General features: G+C 48.3%; 1 pseudogene; it reads left to right on the plus strand.

Annotated features, from left to right (window-relative positions):
- LOC146858431 (apolipoprotein L3-like) overlaps window positions 1–3,446 on the plus strand; it is a 53,625-nt pseudogene extending 50,179 nt beyond the window's left edge.
- Window positions 3,447–15,510: the final 12,064 nt, after the last annotated feature.

Consider the following 15,510-nt stretch of genomic DNA (forward strand, 5'->3'; position numbering starts at 1 on the left):
AAGCCCCAGGCCCGGACGGTGTCCCCGTGGACTTATATAAACAGGAGATGGATCTATGGGCACCTATTTTAACCCGTATTTTTAATGCCGCTATAGAAGGTAACCTTCCTTTGTCCTGGGGACAATCTATTATTGTTCCCCTATTTAAGAAGGGGTCTAGGTCCGAGGCACGGAACTATCGCCCTATCTCCCTCCTGGACTCATCAATCAAAATTTTGAGTAGAATACTCCTTAATAGACTGGAGATATGGGTAGAAGAAAATAATATTTTATCACCAGTCCAATATGGGTTCAGGAGGGGAATGGGTACGATGGAGCAGTGCCTGAACCTCGACCTCATTATTAATAAATATGTTACGGTCAAAAAAGGTAATCTGTTTTTATGTTTTGCTGATCTTAGCAGTGCCTTCGATCTGGTCGAACACTCTATTCTATGGCCAATACTACTGGAAATGGGCGCCCCAATAGATATTGTACATTTTTTGGCCAGACTATACGAAAGGCACTCCTGCAAAGTACGCTTTGGGCCTGATGGTGAATCTACCCCCTTTTTTAGAGTGACCCGAGGCATCAGGCAGGGCTGTGTTCTGGCCCCTTTGCTTTTTTCTTTATTTGTTAATCAAATTGATTCAATTCTTAGGCAAGTTCCTGCCGATGCTCCCCGAGTAGATGGCGACCCAATTCCAATACTGCTATATGCGGATGACGCCGTCCTCTTGTCACGTACTCAAATTGGCCTCCAACGTTTAATTAGCTGCTTCTGCAGGTTTATTGATAAAAGGAAACTGCTAATTAATAAAGAAAACACATATGTAATGACCTGCGGGAATAAGAAAGGTGCTAAAAGGACCTTCTTCCTGGATGAGAACAAAATCCAATCTGTGACTAGTTTTTGTTATCTTGGCGTCACATTCTCCGGTGATGGGAGATGGGATAATGAATGTGTAAATGTCCGCTTTAAAATGGAAAAGAATATTAACGGAGTGTTTAGATTTGCTTCCAAGCTTGGGAATAGTAGAATTAATGATATGATTTCAATTTATAAAGCCAGATGTATTTCTTCCGCTTTATATGGAGCTGGTGTGTGGGGGCACCATACCCTTTGTGGTAATCACATCCAACTTGACGAGAACTCATTTTTAAGGCGTCTATTGTGTACCCCCGCATCAGCTTCCACAGAACTAATTCATAGAGAGGTGGGGCTTGATCATATTGAAGAGCTTGCAGCCCTTCGCCCTCTGACCTTATGGCGTTCCATCTGGTCTAAAACTGAAACCATATTTACACAAAGAGTAATTAGAGATTGTCTAAGGCTGGACCATTGTTTGCATATCTCTTGGCTAAGGCACATTCATTACTGGCTCAAGCTCCTTTTTAATCTAGACCAGGGATACTCACTAACTTTCTCTCCGGGGCCAAATTTACAGTGTGGTTTCTGGCTGAGGGCCGCACCGGTGGGGGCGGGGCCAGTGGGGGAGGGGGCGGGGCTAGACCCCCCAAAAAAACTATGACCATGAGGTTGAACACAGGCCCCTGCAGCGGACGCCTTTGTCCACTGAGCCACCAGACCAGGCATTCACACATATCTATCTATCTATCTATCTGTCTATCTATCTGTCTATCTATCTATCTATCTATCTATCTATCTGTCTATCTATCTATCTGTCTATCTGTCTATCTGTCTATCTGTCTGTCTGTCTGTCTGTCTGTCTGTCTGTCTCTGTCTCTCTCTGTCTCTCTCTGTCTCTCTCTGTCTCTCTCTCTGTCTCTCTCTCTGTCTCTCTCTCTGTCTCTCTCTCTCTCTGTCTCTCTCTCTGTCTCTCTGTCTCTCTCTCTGTCTCTCTCTCTCTCTGTCTCTCTCTCTCTGTCTCTCTCTCTGTCTCTCTCTCTGTCTCTCTCTCTGTCTCTCTCTCTGTCTCTCTCTCTCTGTCTCTCTCTCTGTCTCTCTCTCTGTCTCTCTCTCTGTCTCTCTCTCTGTGTGTCTCTCTCTCTCTCTCTCTCTCTCTCTCTGTCTCTCCCTCCCTCCCTCCCTCCCTCTGTCTCCCTCCCTCCCTCCCTCTGTCTCCCTCCCTGTCTCCCTCCCTCCCTCCCTCCCTCTGTCTCCCTCCCTCCCTCTCGCTCTCTCCTTCTCTCTATCACTCTCCCTCTCTCTCTCTCCGTCTCCTTCCCTCTCTCTCTCTCCATCTCCTTCCTTCCCTCTCTCTCTCTCCATCTCCTTCCTTCCCTCTCTCTATCTCCATCTCCTTCCTTCCCTCTCTCTATCTCTCCCTCTGTCTCCATCGGGAGCTTCGCGGGTGTTTCTGGGGGACTGCTGGCATTGGGGGGGGGGGCTGGTCCTTGCACCTTTCACAGGGGAGGCATCCCTCGGGGCAGCTGCTGTAGGACTCGGCCTCTCCACCGCAGGGGGAGTCACCTCTGCAGGGGCAAGTGTGGTGGATGCGATCAGGGCTCGAGTCGGGGTACCACGCGGGTGGACGGCGTCCCCCCACTTATTTTACTGGGTTTTTACCGGGTGGACGCCGTCCCCCCTGCCCAAAAGATGTAGCCGGTGTCCGAGTCTGCACCTGCGTGCGAATGAATGCCTTTCAAATGCACCCGAGGCTCAGAATAATCTCCCCTTCCACCTCGCGCCCTCCCCTTGCCAGCCTTTCTCAGAGCCAAGCCGAGGCGCGAAGGTTTCAAGGAGCTGCGCTATCAACACGCCGAGCATGTCACTTCTATGACAGTCTCAGATGCCCTACTGCCTACGGCCCGAGTCTGTAATAACCGTGTAATCCGAGGAATGGGTCCTGTGTATAGTGTGTTCTTGTGTTTTGAGTGACTGCCACTTATGTATTATACCTCTACTTGTATCTTGTATGTATTCACGCATTTCAGACGTAGACCAGCAAATTTCGTGACATCAATTCCTGTCGTGACGTCACTTCCGTTGACACAACCTAACTCGAGCGTCCCCCCACTTCTTTTTTAGGACTTGTGCCCTGGATGCGATCAACAGCAAAATAGACAAAGACGAAGTGGAGGGGCTCTTGAAGGAGTGTGAAAGGGGGCTGGAGAGAATCAAAGAACACATGACGGCTGCCAACCAGCTGGCGGAGGAAATCAGAGATTTGGCCGAGACTGTAAACACGGATTTTGGGAACATGTGCTTCGGAGTCAGTCAGGCCGGCCTCCATCTCTCCAAATTAGTTAAAACCATCCAGGTATTGAACAGTGGCCGCCTTCTAGCCAGAATAGCGGGGAGCACAACCGTAGTGTTCAGTGCTTTCTTCGTGGTGTTTGATCTGCTCAGCCTCATACACAGCGACAAGGAGCTCAGCAGGTAGGCCCCAAGTGACCTCGCAACAGCCATCCGCAAGGCAGAGGGTGAGCTAAGGGCTCTGCTCACAGAGTTGGAGGTACCTGCCCTTGAACGCACTATGCGAGAGCTGAGAAACTTCAGATGACATTCATTCCCAGGCAGAGCCAGGCACGATGAGAGGGGAGGCGGGGCCGGGCACAGAGTGGACAGAGCGCACACAGCCGCCGCACCCAAGTACTTCACGGGTCTTTTAAAGACCATTTACTTGTTAATGAGGCTTTGTTGTACTTCACCTCTTCTTAGCGCCCCTGCATCTCCACTCATTCAGAGGGGAGATGCAGGGGCGCTAAGAAGAGGTGAAATGCAACAAAGCCTTATTAACAAGTGAATGGCTTTTAAAAGAATCGCCCGGCCCGGCCCCCATAGCTCCATGCTGCTGCAACCGGCACGATGTCTGCAAGGTCCGCGGGCCGCCAAGGAAGGCTTGCCGGGCCGCTGGCGGCCCGCGGGCCGTACTATGAGTATCCCTGATCTAGACCCTTTTTTAATACCTGAGGAAGCTGCCAGTATATCTAAATTAGATCTCAAGGTGTCCTTTTTACGTCATAGAAGACAATCTAGAGATTCTGTTTGCCTTAAACAAAGTACTTATGTTTTTTATCGTGAAAACAATTTAAGCGAAGGTTTCCAGCCATATTTGACAGAAGTTACAAGAAGATCCCACCGCTTTGTTCTTACCCGCCTCAGACTTGGAATAGTACATCACCTTGTGTCCTTCCCCATCACTAGGCAGCATAGTAATACTTTATGCCCCTGTGATGACTTATCCAAACAGAGTTGTTGTCATTTTATGCTTTTTTGTAAATTTTATGTGTTTTTAAGACGACATTTTTTAAAACCTATCTTTTTAAAATATAATGTCCGGTCTACAAGGAGCGCAATGCAGCTAATGTTTAATCTGGAAAGTGCAGATATTTGTTTTTATATAGCTACTTATATTCTGAAATGTATGAGTGCCAGGAAATCCATTGTCTTGTAATTTATTCGGCCTCTAGTAAGCTGTATTATCACTCTACTAAACAATATAAGTGACTTCTTGCACATGCACAGAACCGCGATTTGCACTTTACCCTGCATATTTTGCACATTAATCGGCATGTTAGTTCCCAAGCACCATAAGTGACTTTTTGCACATGTCCAGAATCTGCGAATTGCATTTTACCTTGCATATTTTGTATATTAACCGTATGTTAGTTTTTAGACTATATAATTTTTAAGCCTATCAGAATTATTTTACCTGTTCTACATTGCTCATCCTATCTGCACTCGCTCTTCTAAAGGGATGGTAATATAATTAATTTTCGGGGATAGTATAACAATTTTTCTTGCTCTGTACCTAATCATGTAATTGGTTTATATTCTGCCATTTTATAGTTTTTGTATGATTGTTGTATGTTATTATGTTTGCTATGTGGCTGTATATACTTGCCGAATAAAGCATTTTTGAACTGAACTGAACTGAAGATGATGCATGCCTCACAGTTTCAATATTTTCCTATCTTTGAGATTAATGTTTCTGGTTGTAAGATTATTTTTTAAATGAGAGGTGCCTTTTTTATAGTCTGGCTTTATTGCGCAGCTGTCGACAGACAGTTATACAAGACTATACAGGAGAGGGACTTTGGTTCTGCCCATATGTTGGGAGCTAGGACTACATGTTTTGACTGAGCAGAAGTTGTGTGCCATCCACACAGATGTGATCATGTTGTTTGTTCGGGTGCTTGAAGTTTCAGGGGAACACGCATGGCATTGTAATGCTATGAAAGTGTTTTAGATAACTAGATAAAGTATGGTGTTTTTCTCTGGCAGAAGCACAGTTGGAAGGAGGGTAGTTCTTGACCTACATGGATGTTTAGGTCTGGCTTGACAATGCAAGTGTCGCCTGACCTTTCAACCTACATCAGTATTAACCTATAGTTCTGTGCTTCCACACAAATACATATCCATTCCCTTGCGATCTATGTGTAATGCTTCACCTTACCATACAACATTCTTTTAAAGTAAGACCAATTTGGCATTGCCAATGCTCGTTATATGGGATACTGATTGGTAAATTCATGGAGCGGAGATTAGGCTCAGCTTGGAAAAAGGTAGGCACAAGAGAGACAGATAACAGTGGGCGCCCTCTGTTCGTTTGAAACCAGCCCGGCATAGGAGATTCCTGTTAACTGCTACTTGTGTCCTGCTGCGTAACAATAAATAGAACGCCCCACCTCTTCCCTGGTAACCTGTCCAATGTCGGAGTTGCCTTTTCCCCAACACGTCTGTGCTCCTTCAGGTACAGCGATAGAACAACCTGGTGCTCCCAGCCACCACTTGTTAATAAAACTCTGAAACACAGTTTCGGGATGTCTTACATGGAAGGCCTTATAAACAGTAAGATGAGTGGGGAGTAACCGTCATAATGAAGCACCTGTTTTACCATCCTGAGCACACAGATGTGGAGAGCTGCTTACTACGCATACATAACCCTGATACCAGCTCAAGCCCTTAAAAAAACAAGCTTTGGCAAAGCCAATAGGTCTTGTCAATCGGAGAGCTATAGGCGTTGTCGGTGTTGATGTGTTTTAGCTTTGTGTTATGCATCTTTGTGTTATGCATAGAGTGGCTACCACACCTGCGTTTGTGTAGGGCACTGGTGACATTGACATATAGGTTGTCGGCAGAAGGAGGCTGGTGTTGGCTGTTCTGTCTCAACTAGCGCTGCGCTGGGGGAGCCGGTTTTACACATTAAAATTGAGCTCTCGTAGCTCCTTGATGATACAGAGCAACTCTGAGGGAGGAGGAGGGTAAAGAAACACATGGGTGAGAGCAATACGGGCAGGGATTGAGGGGACAGAAACAGAAACAGAAGCACGCACATCTGAAGCTACTAATGCGGGGGGGGTGGGGGGGTAGTGGAGGGATGGTGTTACGTTATCCTTTGCCCTGTCATAGGTTTTAAAGTTACCCGCCCGGGTGAAGAACTGTATCGGAATGAGAATGCAAACTTCTGCTCAGGTGTAGCTGTGTTTTGAAATACCGCAGCAACGAACAAACACAGAGCCTGCAATGCTTGAAAACGTCACTTTAAACTCCTATTTACAAGTTGCTGTTTGCAGAGCTAGCGCCCGTGTAAGTCCTTCAATGTGCTTTATTTTAAAGAGCGCGGGAAGAAACTACGCAGGTAGGCACAGACTGCGTCAGCTCCAGTCCTCACAGACATGCACCGGCTAAAAAATTCACCACACAGACGTGTGATTGAGGGGCAGCGCGGCTGGTGGCAAAACGAGGGCCTTTTATATACACACGATACAAATGTAAAATGTGCAGCCATTCTACAAAGAGGGCCATTGCTTCTGAATTATGATGCGGCCTTCCCAGCTGAAAAAGGGCTGCCCGCTTTGTGTGTGAATTGTTAATAGGTTTTGTATTGTCATGCATGAGGTTGCTTCGTGTTTATGTCAATATGCTGAAAGGGGCGTTTTGAAAATCATCCACAAAGTGTCAAAATAAATCCTCTCACTTTAAAGTCAAAGAAAAGTAAACAGACGCCCTTGGAAAACAGCGCCTGACAATTGACCTCCATCTTTTAATGTACAGAGATAAGAACAAGTGTTATAGGCCTATTTAACGAAGCTCGAAGCGAGTTAAAACACAAGTGCCTAAGTGAAGTGCTCATTACTGGGGAGAGGAGTTGGCGTAACGGCTAGGGCGGCCGACCTCGAATCTGGGGAACTAGGTTCGAGCCTCGGCAATGATGCTGAACATCCTATGATTTTGGGCAAATCACGTAATTTCCAAAAATTAATGTGTGTCCTCATGTAACATAAGCTCTGATACCCGGGTCAAGTTCGCGCTATATAAAACTCAGCAAAAAATCCTAAAATGAGAGTAGTAACTGGTCCATGCTCTTGGGGAGGGCTAAATGCAGGAAGAGGCATGATGCATGCATGTCATGGACAAATGGGGAGACAATAGGAGAACGACGAAGCCAGCAAATAAGAAGCCTATGAGCGGGCTGAAGCCCACAAAGTAGGGTGGCATGGTGAGTAAAAGAATGATGGATTTAACCCAGATCTCTTGACCGGGGGTGATAGTATGATTTGTTCCGCATGATTTGTTCTGCATTCCATCCATTATTTGTTGTGTCTTTTGCTTTCTCGCCCTAAGTGCACCGGGTCTGCCTAGACGTGGGCCCCCGGGCTCACTGTGCCACTGGATTCAAGCTAGCCTGGCTGATGCCCTGAAACCGGTCCCAGGATGCTTGGTTCTGGTCTAGGGAAGACATGGGTTGGCAGTTCGGGTTGGACTGTTACCAGAAGGAGCAGGGTCAACACAAATTTTCATATGGCTGGGTCTAAACTGGGGTGGCATGGTGAGCAAAATAACAATGGATTCAACCCAGATCTCTTGACTGGGGGTGAACGTTTGATTTGTTCTGCATTCTGTCCATCATGTGTGTGTCTTTCACAAAGTATATACAACATGTCTCTTCGAGACAGCACATGTGCTGTCTACAGCCGAGACTCAAAGCTGAGGAACCTGGTTCGAGTCTCGGAAACAACGCTCAACATCCTGTGATTCTGGGCAAATCACTTAATCTCCCCGTGCAAAATTAATGTGTCCTTCTGTAACGAAACTGGTGCTCATGTACAGCGCTCTGATACCTGTTATTTTCGGGTCTAGTTTGCATTATATAAAACTCATTAAAAAAAAAAAAACAGGGTAATAGCTTTTGGTGATAGGCCACGTTAAGAAAACTGCCGCTAGCTGTCGCTAATGCTAGTTTGCGGCAGTTCTTGTAAATTTACCCCTTGTGGTCCCTTATTGAGTATTAGCTCATCAGTCGAAGCATTCAAAATGTATAGTGGTAACATACATTTAAAGATCGAAAGCTTAGGTTAGATGTAATCACAAACTCTTTTTCCACTTAATTTGAGACAATTTCTATTGAAATTCTGAATGTTTTCTCTCTCTCTCCCTCCCCCCCTCATGGCAGGCGTAAGGGTGACGCAGTGAAATAGGGATAGGCTGGCCCGATGCACTGCTTGAGTTGTGTCATGCTTGTGACACAACTGCAGCAATGCATGACTCTAGTGCTGACAGATACGTCAGGATTCCAGACGTATCTGTCATTAGTTGCGACATGGAGCGCTCTACAGTAAATACAGCGCATCCATGGTGTCGCAAGAGGGGTGCAGTGAAAAGTGTTGCAACGCTGTTTTGTCGCAGCGATGCAACACTTTTCATGAATGAAGCACAGGAATGCACCCTATCTTATTGATCGTGCGCATTCCTGCCCTTTCGTTTTGTCACAGGGTAGCGCAGCAATATTCCTTGCAGTTCTGTCCAGCACCAAAACCTTTGAAATGAGGCCCCAAGTGTTTGCACCAGTTTTAAGACCAGCTATTTTCTGGTCTTAAAAAACTGCCTCTAATTGGACTTAGCGGTAGTTTTGGAGGGTTATCGCCGGACGGAAATTTCATTGTAAATATCGCAAAGTGGGGTTAGCGGCAGTTTTTGCACTGGAACGTCCACCTTGCATCTCTTTTCGTTAAGTCCCGCTACCAGAAGTGGCGATCTAGAAAATTAATGTTTACGCTGGAAAAATGCAGCTAACTGCAGTTAGCGGCACTTTGTAAATAAGGCAATAAAAAAAAAGCTGCCGTAACGTCAAAAAATTGACGCTACGGCGGCATTAAGTTCTTGTACATATGCCCCCAAGTGCGTGTAAATACATGCAGAATGTAAACAACAATACAGTTCTCCGGAGGGGCAGGTGGGATATTTGAAGGAATCAGCGCTTCAGGCTTATGCTGACAACACATCTGCTAAACATTTAAGAAGTAACAAAAGTAAATGAAAAATAATCTTACCATTGACTATAGCGTGGCTTATTCACCACAAGCTCCTCAATGTACAATGGTTAGAGTTCAACAGCCTGGAGTGAAAAATTAAAGGAAGTAAAATGAGACATAAAAATAAAGTGACAAAAAGGTGGGCTACAGACATGGCACAAAGTACGTAGGAAAGAAGAAAGAAATGTAAACAAAGGCATTATTTTTCCCTGTAGTTGAAGACATTGTGCTTCGATAGAATGCCACCACTCACACATAACGGAGCCAATGGTTGAAGTAGGCTGACCCTGCGCCACATGCTGAACATGTGAATGGCACAAGAGACCAATGGAATGGTCTGATTTAATAAAATCAAAAGTAAATGTGAAGATCTAAAAAGTATAAATGGCCTTTTGGACAACATTCATAAATTTGAAAATAAAAAAGGCAGCCTACATAATGCTGGTCAGAAGGCAATAAGTGATGGATAGAATATTGGAATTACTATCAGTCACTGGTCATTAATCTAGGCTATATTCTAGCCAATAATTTTTCTGCTGACTCTGCCACCTCAGAATGGGAACAGACATATGCAAATTAGTCTTGTTGCTGACAATGGTAAAAAATATGGATGGAACTCTGGAGTTAATCCCAGTTACTGTTACTTATTGTAGACTGCTTCCTATCTCATGTTGTTCAATTTTATGTTAAAAAAAACAACACACATACATTGGCTCATCTACATTGAAGCAGGAAAGAAGTTATGTATGCATAAGTCACTCAAGAGAAAGGCAAAGGGGTCCATGTCTACTGACCAGAGTAGTTCAGCAGTCTCACTCAACTGTGGCACAATGCATCTCTTGTGACGACAGATTGTAAGTGGACGGGTCACTGTTGTATAATGATGCTCAGAGATTGTTTAACAGTCTGAGTGAAAAATACTGCAGCACAAGGGGTTGTGCTGCATCTGCCCTGCGTAGCTTGATAACTGACCCAATTCCACAAAAGAGGGTTTGTTGATATTCCTATTTATTGGCTATCCAAAAATGAGTTTATTTTTTGTATCTATCATGTTACAATATTTCAATAATTCAAGACAACATGAATCATTGAGAAGCTCAATTTTTAATGCAACCTGGGTGTGCTGTAAACCCACACTAGCCTCCCTGAGAAGCCTGGGATTGATCACCATTACGAATACGGACAGTCAAGTGCTTGAATGGTTCTTCTTGGCACAGTGTTGCTAAGGCATAGTAGGGTGAGCCATGTGGCAGGAGAGCCTAACAATCCTAGTTTTCACCACTGAGACCCTAATTCAGCACTGCCCTGTGGATCCCTAAATCCCTTCCTAGCACTCTGTATCAAAAGTTCACTCAATATTTTTTGTGTATATGACCTAAAATTTAAATCAGGCCACTCGGTTACATCAGTAGGGCGAGAGGCATTATTAATGAGCTATCTAACATTATAAACATCAAAAAAGGGAAAATGTTCAATAGCATATCTTAGCTGTTGGAGCTGGCCCTATAGGCAGGGTTACCCCCAGATTTTTGCCTTCTGTTTCGGACTTCGTTTTTGTTGGCATTAGAATTCTGTGCATGTTACCACTGCTAACCAGTGCTAAAGTGCTTGTGCTCTCCCCTTCCGACATGGTAGATTTGGCATAATCCTAATTGGCACATTTCATTTACTTTAAGTCCCTAGTATGTGGTACTACATGTACATAGGGCCTGTAAACTAAATGCTAGTAGTGGGTCTGCAGTGCTCATTGTGCCACCCACTAAAGTAGCACTTCAAGACATGCCCCAGGCCTGCCACTGCAGCTTGTAGTGCAGTTTAAAACTGCCATTTCGACCTAGCAAAATAAACTCTTTGCCAGACCTAAACTTTCATTTTTTTTTTTTGATAATCAATTTTATTGAGTTAAAATCACACCAAAACAATACATTAGTTGCAGAATCAAATACATTATGACGAGTGTCTACAGCCACACAACTGGGGACAAGGGAGCATAAGGCATACTGCAGGGTAAAGTAATGCCCGTAAGGAACATTGTATTGTATTGTATAAATTCTTGTAACGCGCGAGTCTGCCACCCAACGGGTAACATGGAGCCTACACATCCGCAACCTCCTTAGGGAACTAGGTTGAACTATTTGCCCCACACCTTCTGAAAAAGTTCAGGACAACCACGGGCTTCAAAGAGGGATTCTTCTTGGGTCCCACACCAGTCAACCCCCCGCTTCCACCGCGTGACGCTAGGAGGCTTGGCCTGGGACCAGACTGCCGTAATGTCTCGCTTCGCCACCGCTATTCCGAGAAAGCGCTTATCTGCTCGTGAACCGTCTAAGCCGTCAAAGACCCCCAGGAGCAAGCGCACTGGGTCGTGTGGGACCTCCCACCCCAGGGTCAGTGTAAGTTCCAACTCCACCCCTGCCCAAAACGCCACCAGGACCGGACATAGCCAGACCATGTGGTAGAAATCTGCAGGAGCGTGATCGCATCGAGCGCAATTGGGGGAGGACCGCAGGCAGGCACTGTAGAGACACGCAGGGGTGAGGTATGCCACGTGCAAGTAATAGAGTTGGACAAACCTCAGCTTAGAGGAGGTAGTCAGCGTTTTAGGGGCCATAAGGGCGTCCCTCCAGTCTGCGTCCTCCAAGGGGCCCAACCACTCCTCCCAGCGGGCACGCAGTGAGTCTAAAGATGCGGAACCATTATTCACCAAGGAGCGGTAGATCCGAGACACCCCTCCTCTACCCAAATTCCCCATCATCACCTGGGCTTCTAGAGGACTGAATTCCGGGAGGGAGATGGGAGACGGAATGTGCACGCGGAGCGCATGTCTAAGTTGCAAGTATTTGTATAATTGAGAGGGGTGGAGAGAGAAGCGCTGCTGCAAGTCCGCAAAGGATCTGATGTGGTCCCCCACCCAGAGGTCACCGAGAAGCGTGATCCCGTGGCGTCTGTCTAGTGAGTTTCCGGTCATATTTCGTGTGCCGCAACGCCGTGCGCCAAGCTAAGAACACTGTCCTGGTGACTGGGGCTCCATATAAGTAAGCCTGGAGTTGAGGGAACTCCATCGAGCGAAGTTCCACCTGGTACGCCGGGTCGGACCAGCCGCCCGCGAAACAATCATGGATCACGATGAGTCTCGTGGCCAGATAGTAAAGGTGGAGATTGGTGACTCCCATGCCCCCATCATAGGGAGGTATACGGCAATGCGCCAGGGACATTCGCAGTCTCCCACCCCCAAGGGAAACCGTGTGAGGATACCGTCAATTTCACAGAACCAGCTCCCCGGAAGATGAAGGGAGACATTTTGTAAAATATACAAGAACCGGGGAAGTACCATCATTTTAAAGAGGGCACTCCTACCCAAGGTATTGAGCGGGAGGGACTGCCACGTCCGAAGGTCCGCTTTTGTCATGTTGATCAGGGGTGTAATGTTTAAGGCCCATTCGAGTTCCGGGAGTAGGGCGATCCACAAACCCAAATATTTGAAGGACAGCCTGCACAGAGGGATGTTCGTCTGCCAATCAAAGCAGTCCCGCGATGGGTGGAGAGGCACCAGGGTGGATTTCGCCGGATTGAGCCGCAGGACCGAGACCTGCTCAAATGCGGAGGACCGCCAGACAACGCGGGCCAGAGCTCTCCGGCTCCGCCAGAAAAAGGAGAACGTCGTCTGCGTAGAGAGCGATCTTGTCGACCCGATAAGGGTCCCAAGCCCACCCACAGATGGCGGAGTCTTGGCGTACAAGAGATGCCAAGGGCTCCATCGCCAGCGCGAACAAGAGCGGTGAGCGTGGGCATCCCTGGCGAGTGCCCCTCCGGATGGGAAATTTCTCCGAGAGCACCCCGTTGATCAGGACCCTCGCCGAGGGACAGGAGTAAAGGACGCGGACGAGGTGCCGGAACGGAAGGCCGAACCCCATCAACTCCAGCACATCCTCCAAATATCCCCAAGCAACCGTGTCAAACGCTTTCTCAAAATCAATGAGAAGCAAGGCCAGATATGGGGGGAGGAGGTGGCGGTGCGCAAGAGCAAGATGGAGGCGACATATGCAGTGCCTCGTGCGGGCATAAAAAACACTCTGATCCGGGTGGACCAGGGTGTGTAAGTGGGGGCGGACCCGCTGAGCCAGGATGGTAGCAAAGAGTTTCACCTTGGTATTGATGAGGGAAATGGGGCGGTAGTCCGCACAGGCAAGGGAGGGCGGTCGTGTCTTCGGGAGAACCACTATGGTGGCCACATCCGTTTCGGGGGGAAAAGACCCAGTGTCCACCACGTGCTGGAACAGCGCCATCAGGTGTGGGACCAGAAGGTCTCGATAGGTTGAGTAGTATTCTTGCGGGTATCCATCCGGCCCAGGCGTCCTGCCCGAGTGTAGGAGTGAAATGGCCCCATGGATCTCCTCTGGGGAAAGGGGAAGATCTAGGGTCTCGGAGACGTCCTGGGGAAGGCGGGGCAGCCTGGTCCCGGTCTCCGACAGCACTGCCGCCAGAGAGTCCGCAGGAGGCCCGGCAGCATACAGCTTGGCGTAGTACTCTGCAAAGGCCTGAGCAATGGCTCTCGAGGTGGAATGGTGACGGCCGGCTGCATCGCAGACCTCCGGGATGACGCGGTCCGCCTTGGGGTACGAAATTAAGTTATGGAGCAATTTGCGTTTTTATCACCCCAGCCATACACGCGTGCAACCGATGAACGCCAAAGCATTTTGGCAGAGTCCAAGGAAACGTGACTAATTTCCTCGCGTATTAAAGCAAGTTGCCGGTAGGAGTCAGGAGTATCAGCAGTGGCCTGGGCCGCCTCCATCAGTGCAGCACGGGCCTCCAGCTGCACTAGGCGGGCGGCCTGAGCCGCGCAACGTGCATGAACCAAGCCTCTAGCCACTCCCCGCATCGTCGCCTTGCCAGCCTCCCACAACGTGGCCGGCGAGGTGACCGAGCCTGCGTTAATCAGGAAGTATTGCCGTAGCTCCTGTTCGAGGGCTTCGACGAAGTCCTCATCCTGCAAGAACCAAGCGTTCATGCGCCAGGTCGTACGGACGCCCCCAGGTTGAGTCCCAAGTCGAAGGGAGACCAGGGAATGATCCGAGATGCCGCGCGGTAGAATATCCGCCCCCGACACCAATTGGCAGTCGGTGGCCGGCACCAAGAACAGATCAATACGAGAGTGGGTGCGATGGGCTGCCACGGTGTGGGTGTACTGGTTCCGGCGAGGCTTCCACAACCTCCAAGCGTCGCAGAGACCCAGGGCAGAGGACCAATCAGAGAGTCGCTTAGCGGAGGAGAGACGAGACGCAGAGGGAGCACCGGATGTGTCGCGCGGTGGATGCATGACAGCGTTAAAATCGCCCCCGCCAACCCAGGCGGGAAAGAGGAAAAAACGCTTGTGAGGTGTCAAAGGGTGGATGGCAGCGTGGCAGGTGGAACATATACACTCAGGAGATTAATAAGATGCCCCTTGATCTTGCCGGACAGGGCAACGTAGCGGCCTTGTGTATCCGTCTTAGCCCGTGTCAAGGAAAAGGGAAGACCTTTGCGGATCAGTATGGCCACCCCCCCCTGGAGCCCCGTGAGAAGCCGGAATGCCAAACCCTATCGAACCCATAGCGGGCGAGGAAGGTACAGTGGGTGCCCATCAGGTGCGTCTCTTGCAGGAATAGAATATCAGGGCATTGACGGTGGGCGCTACGGAGGACAGCAGTGCGCTTAATGCGGTCTAAGAGGTCATTGACGTCCCAGGACAGGATGTGGAGGGGTCTACCCAGGACGGACATCATTAGGGTGGACAGTGTAAGTAGAGGGCCGGGCGGAGGGTGACCGGGCTCCACTGGAGTGGACGATCCCAGGTTGGAGCATGGTGGGGAAAAACCATACAGCCGGACAAGGTCCATGTCCCCACCGGACTCCCGGGAAGGCGCCATGGGGGACCTGGGATGGCGGCCCGTAGGCGGCAAAAACAAAAAACATGCAAGCAACAACATGGTGTCCCTCCACCCATGATCCCTCCCTTCCCCCCCATTGTATGCGGGCCTGAGAGTGAGGTCCGCGTGGTCTGCCAAAGCTCGCGTCAATGTCGGTGGCGTGTATGCTTAGTAAGCTACCAAGAAAAACAAACAACATTGGCGGTTCGTGGGCGGCCGAAAACAATAAACCTGCGGGAGACAACGGTCTACCCACCCTCTCTCGCCTCCCAACTCCCAACTCCCCCCACCCTACACTTCCAAACATGAAGCATCTGTCGCCCTGAAACAGCACCTAAAACAACAATGCAAAACTCAAGATATTAAGCTAAAACACTTAGCAGGACGTGAGCGTATCAGT

This window comes from Triturus cristatus, chromosome 3_2 (genome assembly GCF_964204655.1).
Source record: "Triturus cristatus chromosome 3_2, aTriCri1.1, whole genome shotgun sequence".
Lineage (NCBI taxonomy): Eukaryota > Metazoa > Chordata > Amphibia > Caudata > Salamandridae > Triturus > Triturus cristatus.